The sequence below is a fragment of the Neopelma chrysocephalum genome, unplaced genomic scaffold (assembly GCF_003984885.1).
Source record: "Neopelma chrysocephalum unplaced genomic scaffold, ASM398488v2 Primary Assembly neopelma1_65b, whole genome shotgun sequence".
In the NCBI taxonomy this organism is placed as follows: domain Eukaryota; kingdom Metazoa; phylum Chordata; class Aves; order Passeriformes; family Pipridae; genus Neopelma; species Neopelma chrysocephalum.
This window is the reverse complement of record NW_020897723.1, coordinates 1548843-1573877: the sequence shown is the minus strand read 5'-3', so window position 1 is coordinate 1573877 and position 25035 is coordinate 1548843. Positions and strand designations below refer to the sequence as shown.

The window sequence follows — 25035 nt, the reverse complement described above, 5'->3', positions numbered from 1 at the left end:
AACCGGGACAAAAGAAGGACCTTCTCCCTTTCCCGGGCGCTGCCTGGGGGAAGCCGCCGGTCCGGGTGCGGCCGTCGCGGCCCAGGAGGTGCCCGGGAGGCGGCGTCAAAGCGTGGTTGAAAAATTGCAGTTTGTCTGTGCATATGTTTGGACTCTTTCCATGTTGTCCTGTTTACAAGTTAACCTAAGTTTGGGGTGTTTGTCACGGGTCTTCTTGGTTTTGTATTTAAACAAATAAAGCAGGGAACCGTCTCGCCGCGGTTCTGCTGCAGATAGTTATATCCTCATGTGTAACGTGCGAGCCTACTGGCGAGCACCTTAGTAAATTATCAACTCACCGCTGTGAACCTGCCAACTTGCTATAACAACTCTGCTTTAAAAAAAGTGTTTGTGATCAGGCTTTCTCTTTGTCATCGTATGTGCATGCAGTATGATCAGTTGAACAATAACCATCAATAAAGTTTCACAAGATTTGAAAACAAAGTTTCTGTAGCATTTATATCTAAGGATGAGAAATAAATTATCTTTAAAAACTGAAACAGAGAGAGAAAGAGACTATATTAATCGATGAAAAATGGGGCAGTAACATATATTTATACTGGTGAGGGAATGAACTGAAATTTATTAAGAGTTCAATCCTCACATTTATTATATAAGATATGCAAAACAAGCCTCCTATTAAAAGAAAAAAAAAAGTAAATTTCATATAAACACCACGATAAAAGCGACTTGAAAAATGTTTACCAAATGTTAGGCTTCCAATTCAAAGTGTGGATGATACATCTTTTTTGGAATTGCACACACAAAATGTCTAACGTGGAGAATAACAGAATTTATTTGCAATTTTAATTTTCCTGAGATGGCTTTACAGCTCCCACTCTCCAAATGATTATATGGCGTTTTAGTCTATTAAAATTATCTTGAAAGGTTGAGGGTGCAGCCCATATTAGAAAATACTTTGTTTATGAAGCTCCTACAGTACTCCTAGTAGTCATTTTAAAATGTATGTCTGAAATAGTTATGTAAGAAAAGCATTTGAAATTTTTTTACAATATATATTGGGAATGTTTTCACTTATATAAATAACTACTGATAATATGACTTATGAAAAAAATTATTACTACCATATGTGGAATATAGTGACTTCTAAACAGATTTAAAAAGAAAACCCCTACAAACCCAGAAAATGTGTATATCTGTCTTTAGAAATTAGTGTTTATATCACAACCGTGATTTGTGAATAAAGAAAAATGGTTTGTAATATCAAAATAAAAGCTTAGTCTGAAAAGGTAAAAGCATGTCGGTGTTCAAAGTCATTTTGCTTTCCCTCCTCCCCGTGTTGGTCCCAGAGCTGCACCCGCAGCCGCGCCGTCGGTACCGCACACGAGATGCCCACAGACAGGGGGCACGGGGTTCTTCCCGCCTGGCAGCGGTGCCAGGGAGCCCGAGGAAGTTGGTTCCTGCCCGGTATTCCAGCCTGGGCTGCTGTCCGTGTGTCTGTCTGTGTGTGTGTGTGTGCATGGCAGGGACAACACCCTCACCAGCGCGGTCAGGCCTGGCTGCTGCTGCCACAGCCCAGAGCGATGAGATCCAGGACGGGACTGGGTGGAAGGAAGGTTTGCTTCCCAAAAAGGCAAAGGGACACCAGTCCCAGCTGTGTTTTTCAGGCAACGCTGCGCGATACGTGAGGAAGAACTGGGGCTGGTGCGTGGGAAATACAACTTCCTTGGGGGGGGAGAGGAGGGGCAGGCACTGGTCTCTCCTCTGTGGTGACAGAACCCAAGGGAATGGTCTGAAGCTGTGTCGGGGGGGTTTGGGTTGGATGTTAGAGAAAGGTTCTTCCCCCAGAGGCAGGTTGGGCACTGAACAGGCTGCCCAGGGCAGTGGGCACAGCACCAAGGCTGAGAGAGCTCAAGGAGCATTTGAATGATACTCTCAGGCACTCTCAGTGACTCTTGGGGACAGTCCTGTGCAGGACTAAGGGTTGGACTCGATGATCCTTGTGGGTCCCTTCCAACTCAGCATATTTTCTGATCCTGTGGTTCCAAAAAAAGCAAGGTTACACCAATACCAGATGCATTTTTCAGGCAACACTGCATGATACATTAGGATGGATTGGGTTTTGTTCGTAGGAAGAAAAAAAAGGCATTTTCCAAACTTCCCAGTGCCACTTAGGCTTCCATGTAGCTGTCACTTCCATGGACAGCTTCTATTTCTATGCGTGTCAGGTACAGGGCAGAAAGCAAAGAAGGCTCCTTCTTGTCACTTCCAGGTTTGTTGCCCAAACCCCAGGTAAGATGACTACATGCTGTAGGTCTAAGATTTGCCTGTCAGTCCAACAGGTCATGATGAGGTTGATGAGTTTAATGTCACATGCAGGCCAACAGAATGATGTGACTCTTCTACCTCGGTTACTGTTATACTGTAATTTAGCAGAGGAAGAGAAGACAGGAAGATAAGGGATTCAACATTGCTTACTTTGCAGTTTAGCAGTGAGTTTTATTCTAACAAGTGCTTGGATCCTTCTGGGAAGCTGAAGAGAAGGAACCCTGATGTTTGCCAGGAATGGTGGGAAGGCATTATGCTGGGATTCATTTATATCTTTATATGAAACACGAGCACTGTATGTCCAAGTACACTCTCCTGTGGGATGTGCACGATGGATATATTGGCAGTGCTTCCTTTGGTGGCTGGATGAAATGACCAAGGTGGTAATACTGGGTAAGATTTGACCTAAAGGCAGGTGAGAAGCATGTGAACAGACAAGTGGGACACACAGACACACATGGAGAACGTGAAATTCCACATAATTTTCATGTGGTTCAATTCATCTGCTCTTGTCTGGTATCACTGCTTATGATTTAATGCAGTAGTGCCTTTCTTGGCCAAGTAGCCAACATATGCTAAATTAATAAAAACTTTTTATTTATTGAACAGTTGGCCAGAGAATAAGCCATAAAATAAGCAAAAGACAAAAGGAAAAGGCAGTAAGCTTTTTAGAGTATTTTTTCCCAATTATTTAAGCTCTAATATAGCTTTAGTTCCTTGCAAAAATTAAACTGAATCTTTACAGAAAATTTTAGATATCTCCCTGTATACAGTGTTCTGTACTACTCTGTCCTTGGTCATCTTTAAAGGCATCCAGGTTGTTCATTAACTTCCAATATGGGGAAAATTTTAAGGTTCTTTTTTTAACTAGAATTTAATTTTCTTTAGCTTTCTTGTTTCAGTCGCTGTCATGCCGTATTGCTGTTTCTTGCCTCAAGTGATTTTTTTGCAAGTTTGACATGTTCCTCTTGCCACATTTTTTCAGTTTTACAGTACAGATGCGTGAGGAAAAAAGGCTGTGCAAGTCATTTCCTCCCTAAAGTAGAGCTGAAATATCATCCTTTTGGTAGGTGTAAGGGAGAGAGGGAAAAAGAAGAAAAAAAAATAAAATAAAAAGCAACCTTGTTTCAGTGGGAAGAGAAGATTTGAGTGGGAGGTGAGATCAGAAAAGAGACAATGATTTTGGGAGGTCTTTGAAGAATTTATGAAAGTGTCATCAAAAACAGTCATTTTCCCAGTATTATAAAAGTTTATCTTGATGCTTCATTTATACCTAAAGGGCATATGCTTCACCTCTCACTATAACATGAGCTTTATGCCAAGTCTTTCCAGACTTTCCAGGCAGCTTTTATGCCTCTCCAGCACTTCCCTAGTGCTCTGCATACCAATAATTGTCTTGCAGCACCTCACAAAAAGCAAAATAGACACAGACTAGGATCAGGTTCGAGTTGAAGGTATACTGGCATATACTGCCCATACCTTTTCTCTTCATGAGATGTCACTGAGGTGAGCACAGGGAGCAAAAATACTAAAAGTACTTCTAGATCCAAGAGCCAGTCCTTATTTTCTTATTTGGAAAACAAAGGTTTTTGTTTCATGCTCGTTTGCTTTTAAGTCTGTGGGTACATTTCCTGTATCCACAAGGATACAAACAAAGGATGAATCTAATGCAATGGCAGTGTAGTGGTAACCGTGATGTGACTGCCCTGCTGCAGCTGGCTGGGGTACAGGTCCCACCCAGACTACCCATTAATGAAGAGTAGACACTTGAATTATACCCATGGAAGGCCCTGGAAACATCAATGTCATTTTAGGTGTCCAAGCAGGCAGCATTCAGGGCTGGGAGCTCCTGCTCAGCTGTTTATCAGATTCCTACACAAAATCCTACCAGGACACTCAAGGAAGGTGCTTGGTTTGTATTTCACAGTGCCTGGTTAGGTAGGAGTACAAAGAATGAGTTTTGGGTAGGAGGGAAGGTGGAGGTGATTGCCATGCCCACTGAAATCATGTTCATAGCACTCACAAATGTATGTGGGAGATTGTTTTTAAAAAACCTTCTCTTGGCTCTACTCAATACAGGAATTTTTTTCTGTATGTAGCAGGCATGTGGATATTGGGTTAAGTCGTTCTCAGTTCTTCTCTTAAAGACTTTCCATTTTACTTAAATAATTAGTCACTGAGAAACACTTCTACAATAGTCTCTTGGTTGGGACTCTGCCCTGGATTCCAGTCCCTGTTTCACATCAAACAGAGTAAAAGAAACCATGCCTCCATGTCCCTATTTCTTGCTAAAAGGGGATGACAGTGAAGTGTCCCTTCTCTTTCCCTTGAGACAGGCTGGCTCATTGTAGTTCCTAATTCCAACAGAGATTTACAGTTGCAAATCCAAACTGGAGAAAAGCTTGTTGTTAAGGTACTGCAGAGCACTCCAGGCTCCAGCTCAGCTTTCCTGGCAGGGCTGGGTTTGCTCTGTCAGCTGTGATTTACCCGAGCACTGCCTGGGCAGCCTGGCCCATTTAATGATTCCATTCCTTAGCTAAAGGCCTGTAAGTCAGGAGTTCAGGACATAGGAAAACTGTTAAATAAAACATAAGTGAATGCAAAAATAATCATTTAATGGACATTAGGAAAGGACAGTAAACCAAACAGTTCAGTCCAATGGATGATGCATAACATCTAAACAAATATGACAACTAATTAAGGATTAGGTTCTGCATTTTGGATGACAGGCCTTATAAAAATGAACAGCTAGGTTATGTTGAGGGGAAAAAAAAGCTGCATTTTGCAAATGTCAGGCAGACAGCTCAGTAAGCAGAAAAACTCAGTTATCCAATTAAAATAAATGTGCAGTGTTCTCAATATAAAGAGCTAAAGCATCCTTATGTTGAGGAGTTAAGATCCTGAAATATAAGTGGAACAAAAAGCGCTCTCTATAAAGATTAATGCAATCTATCAAGATTAACATTTTGCATGCTGGCAAAGGCAGATAGTAATGGGTTTCAATTCCTGAAATTGGAAACATTAGACTAAGATCAGTACCAATTTAAACCCCAGGTAACCCCAAATATTGAATTGAATTCATTATTTACAACCACGATGGGCTAATAAACCTGCCCTGATGGCTTCTGTGGGAAATAGGTACCTTCAGTAGGTGCTATCCTATTTCCCACAATCCTGCCTGGTACTTCGTGTGAAATGTAATTACAAGTTGCATAAATATAATTTAGGAAAAAGTCTTCCACCAGAAATAATTCTGATTTATTCAGGAGTTTGATTCCTGTCCTAAGAGAGATTAAGGATTGTTTGAACATTGTCATGTGCATGGGTGTAAGGAGAAAGGCTACAAAGTTTCAAGGCCACAGTGGGGGACAGAGTTAAACCTAATTTTTTTGTTGTTGCTTTCTACTAAAAGGCAGTTATTCGTAACAGTGAAAAGCAAGCAGTGGGAAGGGATCAGAATAACAATTAAACTAGAAACTGGTTTGCACTTGCTTTGTAGGAAAGAAGAGCCCACTATTTAGATCTCCAGCAGAGCATCTCTTTTTTTAAGCCAAGATTTAAACTTACCCTTTTGATGCCGGACTCCAAAATAAGAATTTCTAAGGCTGGAAAATTGTAACCACACACAAAATTTCTAAAGGGATATTCAATTCAAGGTGTTTTCAGCAGAATTAACATGAAACATATGGATTTTCTGCTGGTTTATAATGCAGAAAGAAGAACATTATTACCAGGAGGGAGGCTTTACCAGAGGTATTAAAATAAAATTCAAGCTTTTGAGGTGCCTGACTTATAAAATAAAATCTGTCAAATGTTGAAGTGAGAGGTGATATCTTAGCTCTGCAGTGCTTGAGAAAGCATGGGAGATCATGGCTCTAACACTCCCACTCTGTTTGATTTTGCCACCCACAGAATTGCCACCTCTTTAATGAAGTGAGCAGTTGCACTTGCAGCTCTCAGTGCCTCTGCTGTCCTCACCTGTTTCACATCTTCTTGGACACAACTTTTGATGTTCACCCAGAAGGGCAACGATCCAACACCCTGTTATTTGAGGAGAATAATGCCCTGGGAATACAGACATTGTTAATTTACAGTTTCACCTGATGAGCTGTGTAACTGAGGTTTCATCACAGATTTGAAAGATCTGGAGCCCCATTGCTCCACAGTTAAAAAGCAAACAAAGTTCTTTCAGAAAAAAAAACAGCAAGCAAGAGAAGAAAAAAATAGTTTTATCTGTGAAGCTGAAAAGCAGCTTTCATTGGCAGTTCTCATACACTAAGAATAGAGAGAGAAATATGCATGTTGCTACAGCTGGTAAATTCTGCTGGAGAGACAAGAAATTCCTGTGGGATGTCTCTAGATTCTAGTACATGTTTTTTTATTTTTTAATTTTTTGAGGCAGGACCCTCTCTTAGGCCATGCTGTAAAAATTCAACATTGACCCCAGTCTTCACCCAGCTTTGTCCCCCAGTGCTTGTTTCCTATGAACTCTCTATAACCCTTGGCATGTGAGGACATCATTTGTGCACTGGGATTAAGAGGAAGGCACACACCACCACAGTGTGCTGTACCAGCCACCCACTCTGAATCCACTCTGAAATCTCCTGCCTCTGGAAAATAAGAAGTGGCAACATGAATATGATAAGCAGAGCAACATGGCCTACTTTTTGATAATCTTCTTTTGTAGCTTTATTCTCAGTGGCTTTGAGAGGAAGTCAATAGAGAAATTGTTTTGCCCAGTGCCAAAATAATGGAAATACATGCAAAGTTGTGCTCTCCCCCACTTGTCTGCCTCTTTGTCATCTAGTCAGCCTGATCCTATCCCTGCTATGAAGAATTTTACACCTGTGTGGAGCCCACACAGGATTGGAGACAAGAAAACAAGATGTCATTGGTGGAATACCCTAAGAAATAAATCCCCAGCAAAATGAATTCCTGTAAGGCAACTGGAGATTTGGGAAAGTGAAAACCGAGTAACCTGCTCCTACTGAAGGTCAGAAGGAATTAGCTGCCAACAGATACCATGGTTAGCACTGATCTGCCCAAAATGGGCAAGGGATCTTCAGAACATGGTCATCACACATCAAGCCACAGACTGGATTATTTGAAAGTCCCCAAATCTGTTGTTTTCAAGTTGTTTTGTACAAAGCACACTCAGGGTTTTAAGAGACTGAAGTCACCTAAAGAGGTATGGTCCAACTTGTTTGACCAGATCTTTGCCAAAGGACTGTGAGATTTCTGTACCATTTAGCACAAACATCAAAGTTCTTCTCACTTCTAATCTAAACTTAAACTTCATTTTCTTCTACATATTGTCAGAATGGCTTCCAAAGATTAAAAATAAAATAAATAAATAAAGAGGAAAAAAAGGAAAAAGAGAAGTTGTCATTCTGTAGGTCTGCAGAGGGAACTTAACAATGAGGTAAAGGAAGGCAGGTTGCAGAGGTCCTAGGAATCTTAAATAACCTTAAGGCTGCTAAAAGGAAAAGTCATAAGTCCTCTGGTGTTTCTGAACATTCTGCAGAAAACCAGACAGCATTAAAAGTGAAACTTTTCAATTCTCTTTTGTGTGAGCACAAGCATCCAATAATATAAGTAGTGTATTTCAATCAGAGAAGAAACAACAGCTTAAATTTGAAATTTTTTTTGTGTGTGCTTACTTGCAGGGTTCAGCCCAGAGCATAAAAACAATTAAGATGATCTGTTTTCTGTAAATTCAGTAATGGATATCTAAAACAAAATTGATATACTTTTCAAAGTTAGAGCTGAAAGTTTTTTACCAGGGAGAGGGAATTTCAGGATTTTAGAATGAGCCAAGTAAAAGGCTGGTTTGGGACATCTATGTATATTTTTCACGTGTCATAGGCTGGCTTTATTTTGATCCTTGCCCATCATATTTCATTGACCTAAGAAGCCACAGAACTAACACTGTGTAGTTTCACTGATAGAAAATTATGGTTTTGAAGTCACTGAAGGCATTTACTTCTTGGTTGAAAACTTCACCAAAGTAGGAGAATTTACAACTGTCCTCCCTGTCCTGGGCACAGAACAGGAGGGAACACTGAGCTTGCAGCAAAAGGGGCTTGGGAAGCTGCAGATTAGACCAATTAAACCCACCTCAGAGTTGTCCAGACTTCCCCTGGGTTAAACTGGAACTTAAGACCTGCACTTAACAGATCTAAGTCTCTGGCTGATGGATAATTAGTTAAGGAAAAGAGTAATTTATTAAACAGCTAACACAACCAAATAATAAATACATAATAAAACATAATAAATACATAATAAAACATAAAAATACATAATAAAATATAATAAATACATAATGAATCACACTAATGCAACCATCTCAGGATTATTAAGACATCACAGTGAGCTGTCTGAGAGGGGAACTCCAAGCTGGCAGCTCTGCCAGGCAATACTGATGAGGGACAGCCACTTAGGGGTGCTGTGGGTGGGCACAGGCTGGGCACATGTAGGGGTTCATCACTCCCTGATCCCTTTGTGTGGTTCCCTTTGTGTAAGGCCATGATCACAACTGCTGAACCATGGGGGAGCCACGGCAATTCTTTTCCAGCTGTCCTGGAAAATTAACAGGGCACAGTCCAGCCTCATGGGATTACAGCTATTCCTCTCCCATCACTGGTGCCAGTCCTTCCATGCAGTGGGGAATGGAAGGTGGCTCACTCCCTTTTCCCATATTTCTGCAAACAGGAATTCTCTTTCAGCCTTCAAAGATAAATTTGACCTTGAAGAAAACATAGAATTGAGGCATTTCTCCCCCTGAGTTGCATTCCTCTGCATACACAGGACAAATTAATAGAATGTTTTTTGACCTTATGCTTTCCTGAACATTTTGTATAATAACCCAGCCTAGGTAAGTCATTTTAGAGTAATTGGAAACTGAATTTTCCTGCAATCTCAACTGTGAAAGCAAGGCAACTCTTCTGTGAATTTGATGATAATGTGGAGAAAGACTATTCTAGGAGAAGGAAACCAACAGTCTTGTCAGGAAGTTTAGAGGCTTAGCTCTTCAAGTCACTTTTAATTATCTCCCTCTAAACAGAAAAATTGCCAGTAATTTGTTACACACCCATAGGACAATCCTTCCTTGCATAACAATAAAAGAAACGTGCTGAAGAGTAATACAAAACAATGCAGAAAACTTTTTACTATGAATGAAGGGTACAGTGCCATGCCCTCATTTACAACAGGCCATCCATCTTTCAGAGAGTTTAACTCAAAATTGAAAAAGCCTCAAGATGGGCCATGCAGAGGTTTGGGAAATTCCCCATGATGGGCATCTGCAGAACACGTGGGACTTCCCCCTATATGTGGAGTTGCTTGTAACTAAGATGGCTTTACTGGAAATATTACTAAAGTTTTAAAGATTATTTCTAAAAGACAACAGCTGTGATTGCACTGTTTTCAGTAGTAATTGCATTCCTATGGTGCAGCTTATGAAGGTTTTCTGAGACCTTATTTTTGTATTTGATCCAGGAGAAGCAGTTTGCTTAAATAACTCAACTCAGTGGGATGATTTTTTTTGTTGTTGTTGTTTTTCCTTTTAAAGACTCTTTTTATTTTACAATTCCTAATATGAAACAAGGAGACTGAGAAGATCAAACAGCAAGTAAGGATTTAAAGAGCATAACACCAAGTCTGGAGCTGGGGGAAAAAAAAAACAACAAAACAAATGAAAGACTAAAAAAAACCCCAAAGATTTATAGTCTCTCAGTATATTAACCTGACTTTAAAAGATAGGAGCCCCTTTGGGCTCAATTTTGAGTAACTATAGTGGCTATTTGTTAAGAGAAATGTGGGAAAAAGGGATGGACAGGCAGAGGAGCAGCTCCCAACACCCTTGCAGAGCCATCTTTCCCAGAGAACGCCTCCCCCAGTGCTGAAGAGCTTAATGCAAAGCCATTTTACATGGCAATGGAGACCTCCTCTTCCAAAGGAAGGTTCGTCTGCATTGTGAGGAGCACAAAGACACTTCCATTCCCCTCTTTGTAGCCAAGCCATGTGGCAAACGTGGCCATTCGGGTTTTAAAGCCTTTGTTCTTAGCCCCCTGACTGATATACAGCACTGTGACAGGCATAAGTTTTTCTCCTTATTCAGCATGAAATTAACTTGACATGTTCAAAGCAGCAGAGCTATCAAGGCAGGATCGTAATCAGCATTAGCTTCTTCAGGGGAATCTTCACAGCCAAACACTGAAATGTAATCTGGACATGCAACGACTCCCACGGGCACCTCCGGCGCTGCCGTTCCACACATGCTCAGGAGCTGCCAGGCTCTGCCTGCCCTTGCAAAGGGGCAAAAATAAGGAATGAACATTCCTCCTGCCCTCTCCCTGCCTTCCCACAGTAGCCCCAAAGTTGTCAGCAGCCAGCCCAAATGCATTGTTTTAAATATGCTGGTAATGAGTAAATGCATCCACAGCCATTTGGAGCTGGTATTTCAAATGTTTAAGTGCCTTTTGGGAAGCTTTTAGGCTGAAACGTTGCTGTTAAGACACTGAAATATTAGTAAATCTTGCAAATGACACAAGTTCTAATGTTGCTCATTTCTGTGGTGCTGCATGCTGTGCTAATGACCCGGTGACTGGATTTTCTGCTTTTGAAAGCAGAGCTATGTGCTGTAAAACTTTCATCTAAGTTGAGCCGCCTCTCTCTAATGAATTTTTTATTTGTTTACTTGTTGTTTCAGTAGAATTTAAAAGTAGCAATTAAAAAAATTCAACCAACCAAACCCTCGCTCCCTAACAAGGAACTTGCCTTAATTCAAGATCTAATATAATGATGGGGAAAACATTGTGCTGTGTCCAGTAAAGTGATAAGAAGTAAAGGAAGATGCATAAATATGCTGGTATTTTTCATGTGCAGAAATGCATAATTCATGTGATGATATTGTACATTCTCACTGGCCACTACAGCTACATTTGGCACTCAGCTGTGCCTGTGCATGACTCCACTCTGTGACTTGGTCCTGATGTCCCTTGAACCCTGGCCCAGCTAATTCTCCATTTCTGATGTAGTTTGCTTACTACAGTGTGCAAAACCCCTTGAGTTTGGCTGTGCCAGGCAAGGGAGGCCGAGCTGGCACATTCAGCATCTTCACAGTGGTTTGAAGCAGAACCCGAACAACCTGTCCTGCCCTCTGTGCCTGGCTTCCCATCATCAGCAGCACCCTAAGCCTCAGTAAAGAGGCCAGGAATGAAAAAGAAGCAGGAGTAGATAGGAGAGCCCTTGAATGAAATGAAGAGCAAGCCAAGGGGACTGTGCAGGTGACACATGGGGACACAGGTGTCTTCCCTGGGGTAGGGAGGGGAGGTGTGGGAGCCAAGCTGCACCCACATGGCAGCTGCCAGTGCAGAACAGCTCTCCTCCTCCCTCTCTTGGGAAGGGCTGTGTGACCCTGGAGGACCACAGGCGTGGATAAAACACCTTCCAGTTCCTATGACCCAAGGTCAGTGTTGTCATTTCTGCTCCTTCTGCTGGAGCTCACAGGTGGAACAGGGGGAACATGGTGATGCTCCTGGTACTTCCACCTGCCCTTCCTGCATGGAACCCTGGCCCTGGGCCACAGCAACCCATTTATCCCAGGGTTTGCTTTGCTCAAGAGTAGAAAAAAGATACAAAAATAAATAAAAATCCCAGCACTTCTGTTTTAAAAGCAGCGGCCAATATTCACTTCATTTTTCTTTACAGTAGAGCTGATCAAAACAATGCTATTAGAAAAATACATGGTTGAAATATAGGGGTTTTTTCCCTTATTTCTGAGCCAGCTGAAAGGATAAAAATTGCTCAGCTTAAGGGAGAGGGTGTTGATAAAAGTTCTGGTAATGAAACACATGGCAAGGCAGGGGCTGGCCAGGAAATGTCTTCCAATGGTCAGCAGTCAAACTGTGCCTGTGCTCTCAGTGACAGGGCTGGCACTGGGGTCTGCTTTTGAATCTCTAGCTGAAGCCCTTTGGGATGTCCTGTGCCACTCAGCCCCTGGCACAAGCCCAGCAAGGAGCCTCTGCACTGGTCAGAGAGAGAAGACACAGCAAAGGTACCCTCATGTGTGTGGCAGAGAAGGAGAAAGTGTCATTAGTAATTTGGCAATGGGGAAAGAGCAGAACAAAGCCAGCACTCACCCACCCCACAGAAGGGGCATGTTCACAATCACAGAATCACAGAATCAAAGAGGTTGGAAAAGACCTCTGAGATCATTGAGTCCAACCTTTGACCCAACACCACCTTTGTCACCCAGCCCATGGCACTGATGCCACATCCAGTCTCTTCCTAAACACCTCCAGGGATGGTGACTCCACCACCTCAGTGGCCTCAAAGTGGCACAGAAACCTTTTCTTCTCCCCATGTTCAAGCTTCTCTTAGTTCCAAAACTTCATATTAGAGCTCCAAAAGCAGACAGAATAGTGTGTTTTGAAAGCTGTAGGTCTTTATTATGGTAAAATCATAACATCTAAAATCCAATTCAGCCCTTGCCATAAATAAGTATAATGAAGAATTTAATGATATTTCCACTAAAATTAGTCAGAAGGCAAACTTTAAAAAATGACACAGATCATTAACTGGGAACATTTGTCAGAAGAGATTTGTTATATTAAAAAGGCACTGAAATTACTAGCGTTAATCAACTGTATTGTATTAAAAACTCTGTATAGATTAATTAAGTACTTTTAATATGAAGAAATAAAGAAAGTGGGGTATAGAGGAATCACAGGCTTGAATCTGGGTCTCCTGCCATGCTGCTGTCCCTGAACTTCACAAGCACCTAATTTAGTAAGAATTCAAATTAAATAATTATACTTGGCTCGTCTAAGTAGTTTTTAATACCCCATTTCATAAGTAAGAAAGTTCCTGGCTATGACAGTGGCATCACTTTTCATTCACTTTGCTCAAATGCTGGGCTCTTCTTTGTGCACCATCTTGGGCTGAGTCAAGTTAGTGAGGGCCAAAGAGTCAGCAAAATATATTTAATACAGTTTTTGAGATATTTAGCTGCGGTTCTTTGCCTACAGGACCTGACATTTCCAGGTGATCTCCTGCTGGAACAAATCTGGGTTTGTTTAGCCACTGACTGCAGACAAGAAGAGCATTCAGCTCATACAACTTGAAATTTGTATTTGCCAATGAAGGCAATTTGTCTCTGCATTTCTGCTCCCTTGGGTTCCAGACACTTAAAACAACATCAGTTCAAAAAACCAACTTAAAAAAAAAAAAGCAAAGCTGTGGAAGAGGTAGGGCTACATTTTTTCTTTCTCTTGTGGGAGACCTGGGGCAGCAACTCTCTCATCTGAGCTGAGCCAGCCTTGCCCAGAGTTAGAAAGTAAGATTGTTCTGCCAGTGGGAAAGCAGCAGGATCAGGCCACTGTAACCTTGTTAACACAGCCAACACCTCCAGGAGTACACATTCCTCTCCTATACCAACATCCCTCACTGGCATAGACATTATATACATGACTTGAATATTCACTGTCAACTCTTGCAGCAAAATGTACTTCGCTATTAGGGCACAGGGAAAGCAAACTTTATTTTCTTGCTTGAATGTTGCTGTGTCTTTCCAAGCCTTTGTGAAATCCGTTTGCACTGGTGGTGTTTCAAGGACTAGAAAAAATAACGGAGGTGCTCCCTCCATCTACAGCACTTAGACTGGAAATGGGAATCTGTAAAAGAGGTCAACAAAGCTGTCCTCACACTGCTTCCAAGACAAACAGTAAAAGTGTCTTTTCTTATAGAAAGACATAAAACGAAATTTATAAATGAAGAAAACTTTAACCCCATCATGTCCACCCACAAGCCATGGCCCAGCCCTCTAAGCAGGTGGAAGGCTGGATAACAAAACTTTGAACCACCTGTACACTGTTCCCAACCCCCTGTGCACTGCAAAAAACATTTCCTCCAGAGATCCTCTGGTTTGGAAACTGCTATGAAAAAGGTTGCTCAGAAGTAGAATATTTTGCTGGTTTAAACTAAATATTCAAACTTGAAAGATGGGAGACTTAACATTTTTTTTTTTTAAATTGGCTTAGCATTAACAAAATAAAAAAAAATAATTCTTGTGCATTTTGGCTGGCTCAGTAGTAGGTATTATCACATATCCTTTTCTTTCACTTTCTTATTTCAATTGTGTGGTGCTTTAAATGATGCTGGGTAATACAGCAGAGTGTGTGTCAGAAACAGGTCACCAGCTGATTTTCTGCAGCTGCTTTATGGAAAAATATATTCTTTAAAACTCAAAAGCTCTTCAGCCAAGTCTCCAGTACTTGAGGAGCTGTTGTATATCCCAGGTTTGTTACAGTGCATCTCACATTCTGGGCACACTCTTTAGTTGTGTGATAAAAACACCAACAAAGATTCATGTAAAATGCAATAACCTAAAATGTTTCTGACCACATACTATCACTCAAACAGAATGAGCTGCCTTCATTTATTTATTTTTTATTTTATTTTATTTTATGGAGACACTAAATCAGAGATTGCCTTCACCTGTGAAATTCAGCTCAATGGATACACTTGTAATTATATTAATTGAAACATCTGGACACTGTCTCATACTGGAATTAGGTTTATGCTACATGCAAAACGTTTTTTTTTATTTTTTCCATTTATTTTAAAACAGCAAACTGTGCATTTTTAAAGCTGTCTTGGATTTTCTCTTTTTCTGGTGTTTCTTTTGACTTTTTCCTCCCATAACAGTGTTCTTTTTACTATTAGTCAAGGAGTAAGATAAAAGGCTGAAAGTAGCTACACCTGTGTTTTGTAAGATAAAAGGCTGAAAGTAGCTACACCTGGTTTTTGTAAGATAAAAGCCTGAAAGGAGCTACACCTGGTTTTCACCTCCCAGGCACGTTTCAGGGTGGATCTCCTAACACAGCAAGTCTGCTTGTGGGGAACCAGGCGTTAAGGAGAGGCTTTTCTCTCCTTAACAGGAGCATTTCTTGCTCCTGTGAGAAGTGTGGAGGCTCTAAGGTCATTTCTCAGACATGGGGAAACCATGGGAGTCAAAATGCATTTTTCTTCTTTGGAAGAAAAGTATTTTTGGCTGTGAAGACATTTGCACTTCAAGAAAAAAATTGGTATGGGTGAGTGATACTTGGCACAAACAAACCTCCCTTTGTTCTACTTGGCAACTTTTGTAGAGAGATGAGCAAAATCTTGATCTCAGAGTTGGTTCTTAATAGGGAGGAGGTAGAGGGTTCGGTGGATGAAGGAGTGAGTTTGAGCCTGGGAAGAAGGGGAGTGTGTAGGGCAAGATATTTTGAGGTTTGTCTTTGTTTCTCACCATCTAAATCTATGTTAATTGGCAATGACTTAAATGAATCTCCTCCACCCCCCAAGTCAAATCTTCTTTGCCTGGGATGGTAACTACCAAATGCTCTTGCTTCACCTCCACTCCCAAACTTTTTATGTTTCCATCCTCCTTGTCTTGTTGAGGAGTGAGAGTGAGAGAGGTGAACATTTACCAGCAGCCAAGATGAACATGCCTCAAAGGGGCATCACCATTGTGATGGTGCAGGAACACTTTAAGGAGCATCAATATCATGGAATTTGACAGGCTTTTTGGGAGAAAGAGGGGGAAAAGGGTTGTGAGACTGGGAACAGGAAGGCTGTGGGCTGAGGGAGGCTCATCTAAGCAAGAGGGGAAAAAAAGGTGTTGGGCCGAGGAAGATGCCATAATTGAAGATTGTTGGGCTTTAAGCAATTTAATTAACTAATGGCAATTTAGGCTTATATAAATTAAAAGTTACCTTCACACACTGAATTTTGAAGAATACTTGGAAAAGAGTTTTATGATGCTATAAGTGCACCTTTAGGTCTTACAGATAGGTGGTCTGTTTATCCATGGTTATCTGGCAGTGAGGTGTAATGCTGCAGCATAACCTTCCAGAGCAGAGGTGAGGAGCACAGGGCACAAAGCAAACTGTTATCTAGGATTTAAACTGGATTGAAGGGGTTTGTTGTATCTGTGCCTTGTGCAGCAGCACTGTGCAGTGTGTCCAGTCACAAGCTCCTGGCAAAGGATGTCTGGATTAGCCTTGATGAATCACTTTGGTTGTTAGTCCTTTCCTGGCAGGGCAGCAGAGCTGCCACACTAAGCAGGCAACCAGTAATTCACCTTATTCTTAATATCTGCCCTTTGCAATATGTGTGTTATTCAAATAGGGCTACACCCCAGTAGTTTTAGTGAGTTAATAACTCATACTTTGCCTGTTTGGCATGTAGGGCCATCCAGCAGAAGTGAACAGGTACTGTTGCCCTAAACCTGCTCTGATTCTGGGGGTGTGGCAGTAGAGGGTACATCACTCCTGTGTAACTTGATTGGAAACTTCAAGTGATAGTTTGGCTCAAGAACCCCACTGGAGCATGAACACTGAATTGGCTTTTTTTGCTGGGAGGTGCCAATTAAGTTCTGTAAGAGGGCAGCAAGGTCAAAAGCAAAAAGCTGTGAACCCAGAGAAGGGATTAAGATGGTTCAGCTATGTTCCTGCGTTAGAATGAAAGTTCTTAATTTGTGAAGCAGACTCTTATAGCCAGCAACAGAAGTGCAAGCTTGCCAAGAAAATATCACTAGAGGAGTTACTGCACTGCCTTAGAAGGAAGAGAAGAGGATCATGTGCATGCAGAACCCTCACCTTCCATGGATGAAAAGGTTTGAAAATTCCCTCCAAACTGCCACTCTGCTTTCTCTGTTTGTACTTGACGTGCTCTTAATGTCTCTTCTAATTCAGTAGCTGCAGCTGGGGTTTGTTCTGTGATGTTGATGTCTTTTGGTGATTCCTAGTCCCTGACATTACTGAAAGTAATGCTAACAGCAGATAAAGAAGGTGTGTCTTCATTATAATAAAGAGGGCATATCCCACAGAATCATGTGACTCCAGGCTGACAGATCTGACCATAAGTGTGCTCCAGGAAAGCCTCATTATGACCCTCACTGGTGCTCACTGACCCTGGTCTCCCTTTCCCTGCTGATGGAAGGTGATTGTTGCTTGTAGGCAACAGGTAGAGGAAGTGTGGATGAAAACATGATGCAATCTTGCAAACATATATTTTGAGTGCAAGCCATCAAAATATAAGTGCCTCATATTCAGACAGAACTATGAATGCATCGTGGAAACGGAGTTCTAAGTTACTGTGTCTCAATGATGACTCAGGACCAGACTACAGGATCAGCAGGCAGTGTGTCCTCACAGTCCTTCATCCTGTTTTTAGGATAAAAAATAATAGGCAATCTCTCAGTTGCTGAGACTTTCAATTGTCTGAAGTGATGCCAGGAACCAGTACTTCTTAATGAGGTTTTGTGGTTTCATTGCACGTGTTTCATTTGAAGGCAAAGAGTATTTACACAGGCACTAAAATAGAGTGGAGAAGAACTGTACAGAATTTATGCTGCCCCCAGGGTTAAGAGTGTCCATATCTGACGGTTTATGTCCACCTTTTCTTGCTGAAATGGTTGTGGGGTGAATTTTAAGTACTTTATCATGTACAGGATTTGTAAATGCACAGAAGCTTGGTTAGGGTCCTTGTGCTTTTAAGATGATTGTTGTAAGCCTGGTGTTTTCAGAAATCGTGTACCTATGCAGCTGATTTAGTTTCAAGATTTAGGGGTTGGACATGCTGCACTTGTGTTGCCTAATTCTGATATATCCTCAAAACTTGACTTATTATACAGAAAGTTTTAGTTTGCTCATCTGAATTGGAGCTTCTGAAAACAGAGAATGGTTTCCTGTGATGACAGAGCCAGTTAGCTTTAATTTCTTGCCTAAGATGTCAGTGGTAGCTTTAAACATAAATACTTTTGAAAAATACAATCCCTTCTAGCCTGAAACTTGGGTCTTACTGAGTGAAAAAAAGATTTACTTTGTGTAAAGAAGCTTAATTGGACACTGTGATCAGGAACTTTAATGGAATGTTAGGGTGCTTATCCAGCCAGTGAGTGCACAGAAACACAGTGCTTGAGCAGCAGTTTGCATTAGTGGTAAACAACCATCATGATGTTCTTGCTTGTAAAATTGCAGCTTAAATGTTCTGTGATGCAGAACTCTTGGTTCTGTTTGCATACAGCTTTTACTTCAGAGTGAGTGAGCTACTGAGAGGAATGGCTTTGTAAAGAACCCCTTTGCAGCCCCACAGCACAGGTTCGTGTTCCCCGTGCTGGAATGGAAGTTCAGCACCTTGGGTTTGGCAGTAGGACTTCACCCTGCCCTTCCTTCAAAAATGTGTATGTATGCATCTCCTCTGCTCCTGCACACACCCCCTTTTTTATTTAATATTTAGGTCAAAACCAGAGTTGCACAAAAATTAAAAATTTGAAATGAGGAAGCATTCATCATTCCCAGCACTGTGTTAATATTGGAGAACAAATTATAAAACCATTACAAAACCATTTGGATCCCAGTGACTTCTTGCCAGTCAGACATTAACAGAATGTACATTTGGTCCTGTTGATGTGCTTCAACTTTCCCCTGTTGCACAAGAAAGTTGGATTAACATCTCTGTGTATTTTGCTGCTTTCAGACAGCACTATAAACTATGGGCTGGGGACTGTATTCCCCCACTGGGTAGACACTTGAACAAAAGTACAGCTTTAAGATCATCATTGTTTTGACCTTTCTTCTCCTTTTCTGCTCAATTCATACTGTGATCAATCAATAGCTGCTGTGGGAACCCTGGGTCAATATAATTTAAACTGGTTAGTATGTCAGGATGATGCCACTTCAAATACTGTAACACTGAAACCTTGCTGTATAAATAATAAAAAAAAAGCTCTAGTAGAAAGGAAAAGACACATATTTGTCTTTGAAACATTTCTGAGCTGACAAGTCTGGATTTATGCTGATATAAATTATTCTTATGAAAACAGAAACAGACAAAAATCCCTGGGAGAACTGCTTCCCTAATCTCAAGCAGATCTGAGGAGAAACCCAGAAGATGGGTTTGAGCACGTGAGAAGCTGGCTTTGTCTCTCCCTTACCAGCTTAGCCTGAAGTGCTCTGGTTCATTAAACTTAAAGATAAATGCAGTTGCACCCCAGACTTCTGGCTTAGAAAACAGCATGACTTTGTTTAAAAACTCTTTATTTGACCAAGGTTCTGTTTTCCCTTGGAAGAAAACCATGTTATCTCAGTGGTGGAATTCTAAGGCACCTGTAGGTGTTGAGAGGTGTTCAGGTTGCCCCTTCCTGACTGGGGTAAGGCTCCCCTTCAGGGGATTTATCCAAGGCATTGACTTTTTTTTTTTTTGGTAAACAAAGAAAATCTTAGCTTGCAAACTTAATGGAAAACATGAACCATCTGTGAATGTTACTTGCAGCTCATTTACTTCATTGGCAAATATTAAACAGTGTTGTAAAGATCCACTGAAATTATGGAAATGGGTTTTAACATTAAAATCAAAGTGCAATTAGAACATTTCACTGCATAATTGTTTGGCAGACTAAGCTAGTAAGCAGAAGATACCCAGCTTTCTGATTTATTGGCCACAGGTTGTTTCTTTAGAACTACAGAAGCTGAGATACATTTTTGTATTTATATTTTTTAAATGATCTGCACAATTACGAAAAGACACTGCTGACACATCTTGGGGTTTATTTTGTATGACTGTGTTTTACATTTCCAACCTGTTATCTCCATTTTCCCTAACCAGCATAAACTGGAACCTGCACAATTTAGGGGCAGGGGTACAGACAGCAGTACCTCAGTGTTTTACCTCCCTTTATGTCCTGCTCAAACATATAGTTTATTTGTTTTTAATTATTGCTCAGACACAAGAAAAATCAGTTCATCACCAGCATGGCCCAGAGTGTTTTGTAAGTACACAGCACATTGCAACAGACTTACAATCAATCCCAAAACATACCAGTTCGTACCATCTTCAGAACTGAAGAGGTTTAAAAAAACCCCAGATCTACTGTTGAAATACCTAAAAATATTTTATATATATATGTAAAATATAGTGTTATAATTGCAATTTATTTGCCAGAAGCATGCTACAAATGGTCTCTGCTTTGCTGTTTCACATGAAACAATGAGGGATTATGGTAGGTAAGAGCTGGCCAGTGATGCATAGAGTCCTTGTGCTTTTAATTTATGTGCTGGGTGCTCAGAGTAAGAATATATTTACTGTCTCGTGCACTAGGAGCTCAGCCCTGGGAATGAAATAACATGTAGCTGAAATTACTGCACAGTTGTTTTTAGTGTAAAAGCTTTTCAGAGACTGTCTTTTTTTTGTTCAGTGTTTGTACAATAGGGTCCTATTTGTGACTGGGTTCCCAGGTGCTATTGTAATGCAAATAATTATATTTTTTTTTAAATGCACACTGTGAGCTCCAGTCTAGCTTCAGGAATAAATATTTAAGTATCTTTAATATTGAACATTTGCTGAATGCCTTAGTATTCCTGTTATAATTGTTTAGTTTATTTATTTGTAGAATAATTTCAGTCTTGGGGGGAAAAGAAGTTTCTGTTACTGAGATCACGTTTGGTGTCCTCGGTACTTTTCTGGATGGGGTGAGCAAGAATTACAGCAGGTGATTTCAGCTCTGAGGTGAAATTATGTTAGAATATTGTTCCTATGAGGGCAGAGGTGTACTGCAATCAGTATCAAGGTGACTCCCTTCTCAGGGAGCACTGTTGCTCTGTGGAAGATGTACATTGCTGCTCTATTTGAGTTTTGCAGTCTCTGGGCACAGCAAATTACTGAAGAAGTAGCAGAGCAACCCTTGTAGCTTTTGGCATTACAGGTGGTGCAGATATGAAGCAAGTTCCCATAAGCACACAAGGATAATGCTGAAAACCAGACATTTCCATGCTGTTGGATTCAGCAGCCAGGTGTTTCTTGTGGCTCCTGCAGCAGTCAGGGTGTTCCAGCCACACAGCAGTGCTGGTCCTGGGGGCCCCTGGCTCTTGTTCTAGCTTAGCCACTGCTAACCAAGAATATTTATGTCTTAGCAAATGCTTTAAAAACAGACACATACTGAGCTTAAAAAGTGTCTTTGATTGCTTCTGCTTTTTCCTTATAATCTGAGCGGGATGGAATTCAGTCTAATGGGGTTGTGAAAAACATTTGAGGCTGTTACCAGCACGTTGTTCTTCAGCTGTTGACAAACTACAACTGTTGAAGAACTAAAAAGTCATTTACAAGAAGAAAGTGGACACTGTTCAGCTGCTATCTGCTAGCAATTGTAAAAGCACCTGCCCCTTCACAGCCGCTGTGGCCACTGTGGCCGCTGTGTGTTTTCTCTGGGAGCAGCAGCTCTGCTGAGGGCAGTCTGTGTTAATATTGTGTTTCTGCTGGGTGCACAAGAAATGGGCAGGTGGTGCTGATAAGGCAGAGGCTTGGAAGCACATCATGTGCTCAAGATGAGGAGGTGAGGATGGGAACTGGGTGGTACCTGAAGGCCAGGAAGTAAATTTATGCCCTGATGCTTGGCTGGGCAGCGTAGCTGGTGTCTTTGATCACTTCTGTGACCTGAGCTTCTCCTGCCTTTGGACAACTCTGTAGGGGGATCTGCCAACAAAGATAGTCTGACAAGAAGTTCTGGAGCAGCCCTCCCTTCCTGGTTTTGGATCGGGATGTCTGATATAACAAAGTGAGTTGAGGTATTTGAGAGCTAAGGCCAAATGATTGCTTTGTGTATTCCAGGCCAGTTCTCTGAATTAATGTGCTATAGGGTTTAGCATGCAGAGGCTGGCAGGCTCCTTTTCTCACCACCATTAAATACATGGATCAAACAAAACATTTCTCTAAAGGTAAAGAGAGCTAAAAAAGAATCTCAGCAAGCATCATGCAAATGAGGCTGCCTTCTCAATACAATTTCCCTGCAAACACCAACACAGTGCAGCTCTTTGTAATGTGATAAATCAGCTGAAGCAGCAGGAATTTAACTGAAGGAATAGAAACTTTTTTTTGAGCACCTCTGGAGGTTAATTGATGAAAGGATTTTGAGTTGATAAACACAACAGGAGGATTTGGATGTTTTCTCTCAGATGAAAACCTGTATAGATTGTGCTGCAAGATATTTATTTAACAAGAACTGTAAGTACGAACATATAAGATGATAATTTCTCCTCCTCAAAAAAAAAAAAAAGCTTTATTTCAGTCTGAAGTATCCCCCTATCACTGTGACACCCCAGATAATTTCAGATCCCTTCAGGGGCTTGGTACTTAGATACATGTACATGCTAATCCACAAAGTAGATAGAGCAGGAAGATGACCTCCGAGCTGTGAATCCCTATGGATGGGAAGCAAACAAAAAGGAATGGACTAAGGCAACTTTGCAATATGAAGCTGGCACATGGTGATGATAAACAGTCAACACTGGCACAACGCTGTTGTTTAGCTTTCAACCGAGTTAGTCTTGCTGCTACCACTGGGAAAACTAATAACATAACAAATGAAACTATTGTTCAGTTTCATTAAAAAGAAATCTGATAAGATGGGGAAAATTGAATTAGCCAATCTCAATAGAGTTACTGCTTGTTGGAGCAAAAGCAATATCATCTCTAATAGAATATGTCCCAGATAGTTTTGGCTGGTCCACACAGCCATGGAGTGTGAATTGCGTGTGGATGCTGGCACAGCCACAGCCAGGCTAATGGCAGCATTAGTGGGTCAGCACTCTCCATCTCCAGCAGCAGCTCCATGGCCAAGGCTGGCAGTGGTGCTTGTTAGATCAACGAGATGAATTGATTTCTCTTGGCAAACCAGCACAGGGCTCCCTTCCAGTGAGGCTCACGTGCCACTGCTGTGTGTCTGTCAGGTAAAGCCTCCCCTGACACCCCACAGCCCAAATCCCACCCGCTGGCCATTGCTGGAGCTGCTCTGCCAGGGTGGGTGACCACTTGGATTTCTCTCTTAAAAATTCAGTTTTGGAATCAAAGCTCACAGAATTTCATGCCCAGACCTCTTGATGTTGATTTCATTGTGGCTTTGTGAGTCTCCTGGCAAAGCCTCAGCAGAACACTCCTGCCCATAACTGTGTGTTCTCTGTAATGGTCCCAGCCTGAGTTCACAAGGTCTAAATCCTTGTATCATCAGTGACTCAAAGTGATTATACCTAAAATAATCACTCTTTCCTCATTTTATGTTGGAAAACTAAGTCGTTATGACTTACAATTAACATAACAACTTTGTTAATGGGACCTGTTGGGGTTTCTGACCTATATATGGCAAAACACACTTCTGTGACCTATAACTTGTCACTGCAAGATGCCTGCAAGTGCAGAGAGGGCTGGGATACCATATTTGTATATTTGTATAGGTCACAAGATACAAGAGATGGCAGAACTTTTCTGTGCATCTTTAGTTCATGTGTGAATACATCCAGCTGTCCTGTAGGGTATGGAGCACCTCATTTGCTTGAGTATATGAAGTCATTGTTTGTTGGTAGAAGTTGAGATGAAAAGTGACTGGGTTTTTTTCATAGTTTAGAAGGACAGAGCAGGGCTGGATTAGAAGAAGGGAGTAAACATGTATGGAAAAGTTTGGGATTTTAACAAACCTGAGAAGTACAGGCTTTGAGGCACTACAGACTGGAGGGATGAGTCAGGAGGGACACAGAATTAAGCAACAGTGTACTTCAGGTAGGATCAATGTATTTTATATGTAGTATAAACACCTACATGTGATGTTTGGCCACAAAAGTGATATTCAGGGAGATTAATCTGAATTAAGATTTGCAGGGAATTACCTAGCTAGCATTAATCCCCTTTGAAGTCTCAGTATCAGAATATCTCAGAATTCAGTTCAGATTCCTTATTTCTTCTTTTATTTCGGTTATTTAATTTTCAATTACATATTACAAATGCTTATTTTTACACCTTTATTCTGCTAGAATTAATTTCCCAGTGCTGTTTTTTTTTTTTGTTCTTGTTGTTGTAGTAGGCTTCTGGCTGACTTCTACTAACCAAAACAGTGTTGCTATAGAGAGGACTTCTTTATCCTTGGCGTGGTTGGCTGGGCACTTTAAAACACTGCAGTGGCTGTTTGGTAATACTCTATTACTTGTAGCATCTTCTAAAATATCTCTTATGTCATTTCATTCCTGCAAAAGTGGTGCACTTTAAGTGTTCAGGTTTACATAATATGTTATCAGATTCAAAAGCCTACTGTCCTTAGATGATCAGAGTGAACTACTTCATTTTCAGTATGTGAGGAAATGAAACATTTTGTAATAGAAACTTAAATCTCCTGCCTGTGGAATGAAATGACCTTGCACGGTACAAGATTTACATTTAAGCCAATGGGCACTAAAACCTGCTATATACAGTTTTGTATTTCCAACTAGCTGTAACTCCATTTTGTAAAAATCAAAATGGAAATTGTATTCTGAACGTTTTTATTTTAGCAGATTTAAATATAGTCATATAAATAAAACCATTAAATGACAGAGTAAAAGATTTGAAGAGTAATATGTTGGAGAGAGCGAAGATGTGTAGAAATTGTCAGAGATAGAAAAGGTTCTTGAGCTGCCACTGGGATGTTCTTGAAATGTGAAATAGCAACAGGGAGATGGAGATGAGTGGAAGTTTGTGAAATTAGAAAACAGTTGGAAAAGGTTCCATGTGGGCTGCTCCCATGGCAGTTCTGTGGCCCTTGGAGCAGCTTCAGGGCTCTGTTACAGCACAGAGTGCAAGGACTTTAAACAGAAAAAAAGGTCTTTCTGTATAATAATCTTTGGCTGTGACATTAACTGT

General features: G+C 41.0%; 1 protein-coding gene across 30 annotated transcripts in view; it reads left to right on the top strand.

The window, feature by feature from the left end:
- The window catches only part of RBFOX1 (RNA binding fox-1 homolog 1), a 1129454-nt gene extending 1128159 nt beyond the window's left edge, over positions 1–1295 (top strand). For all 30 annotated transcript variants that reach the window (XM_027684195.1, XM_027684196.1, XM_027684193.1 and 27 more), the window contains one exon: positions 1–1295. This exon is cut by the window's left edge. The gene's annotated coding sequence lies outside the window, so the exon portion shown is untranslated.
- Positions 1296–25035: the final 23740 nt, after the last annotated feature.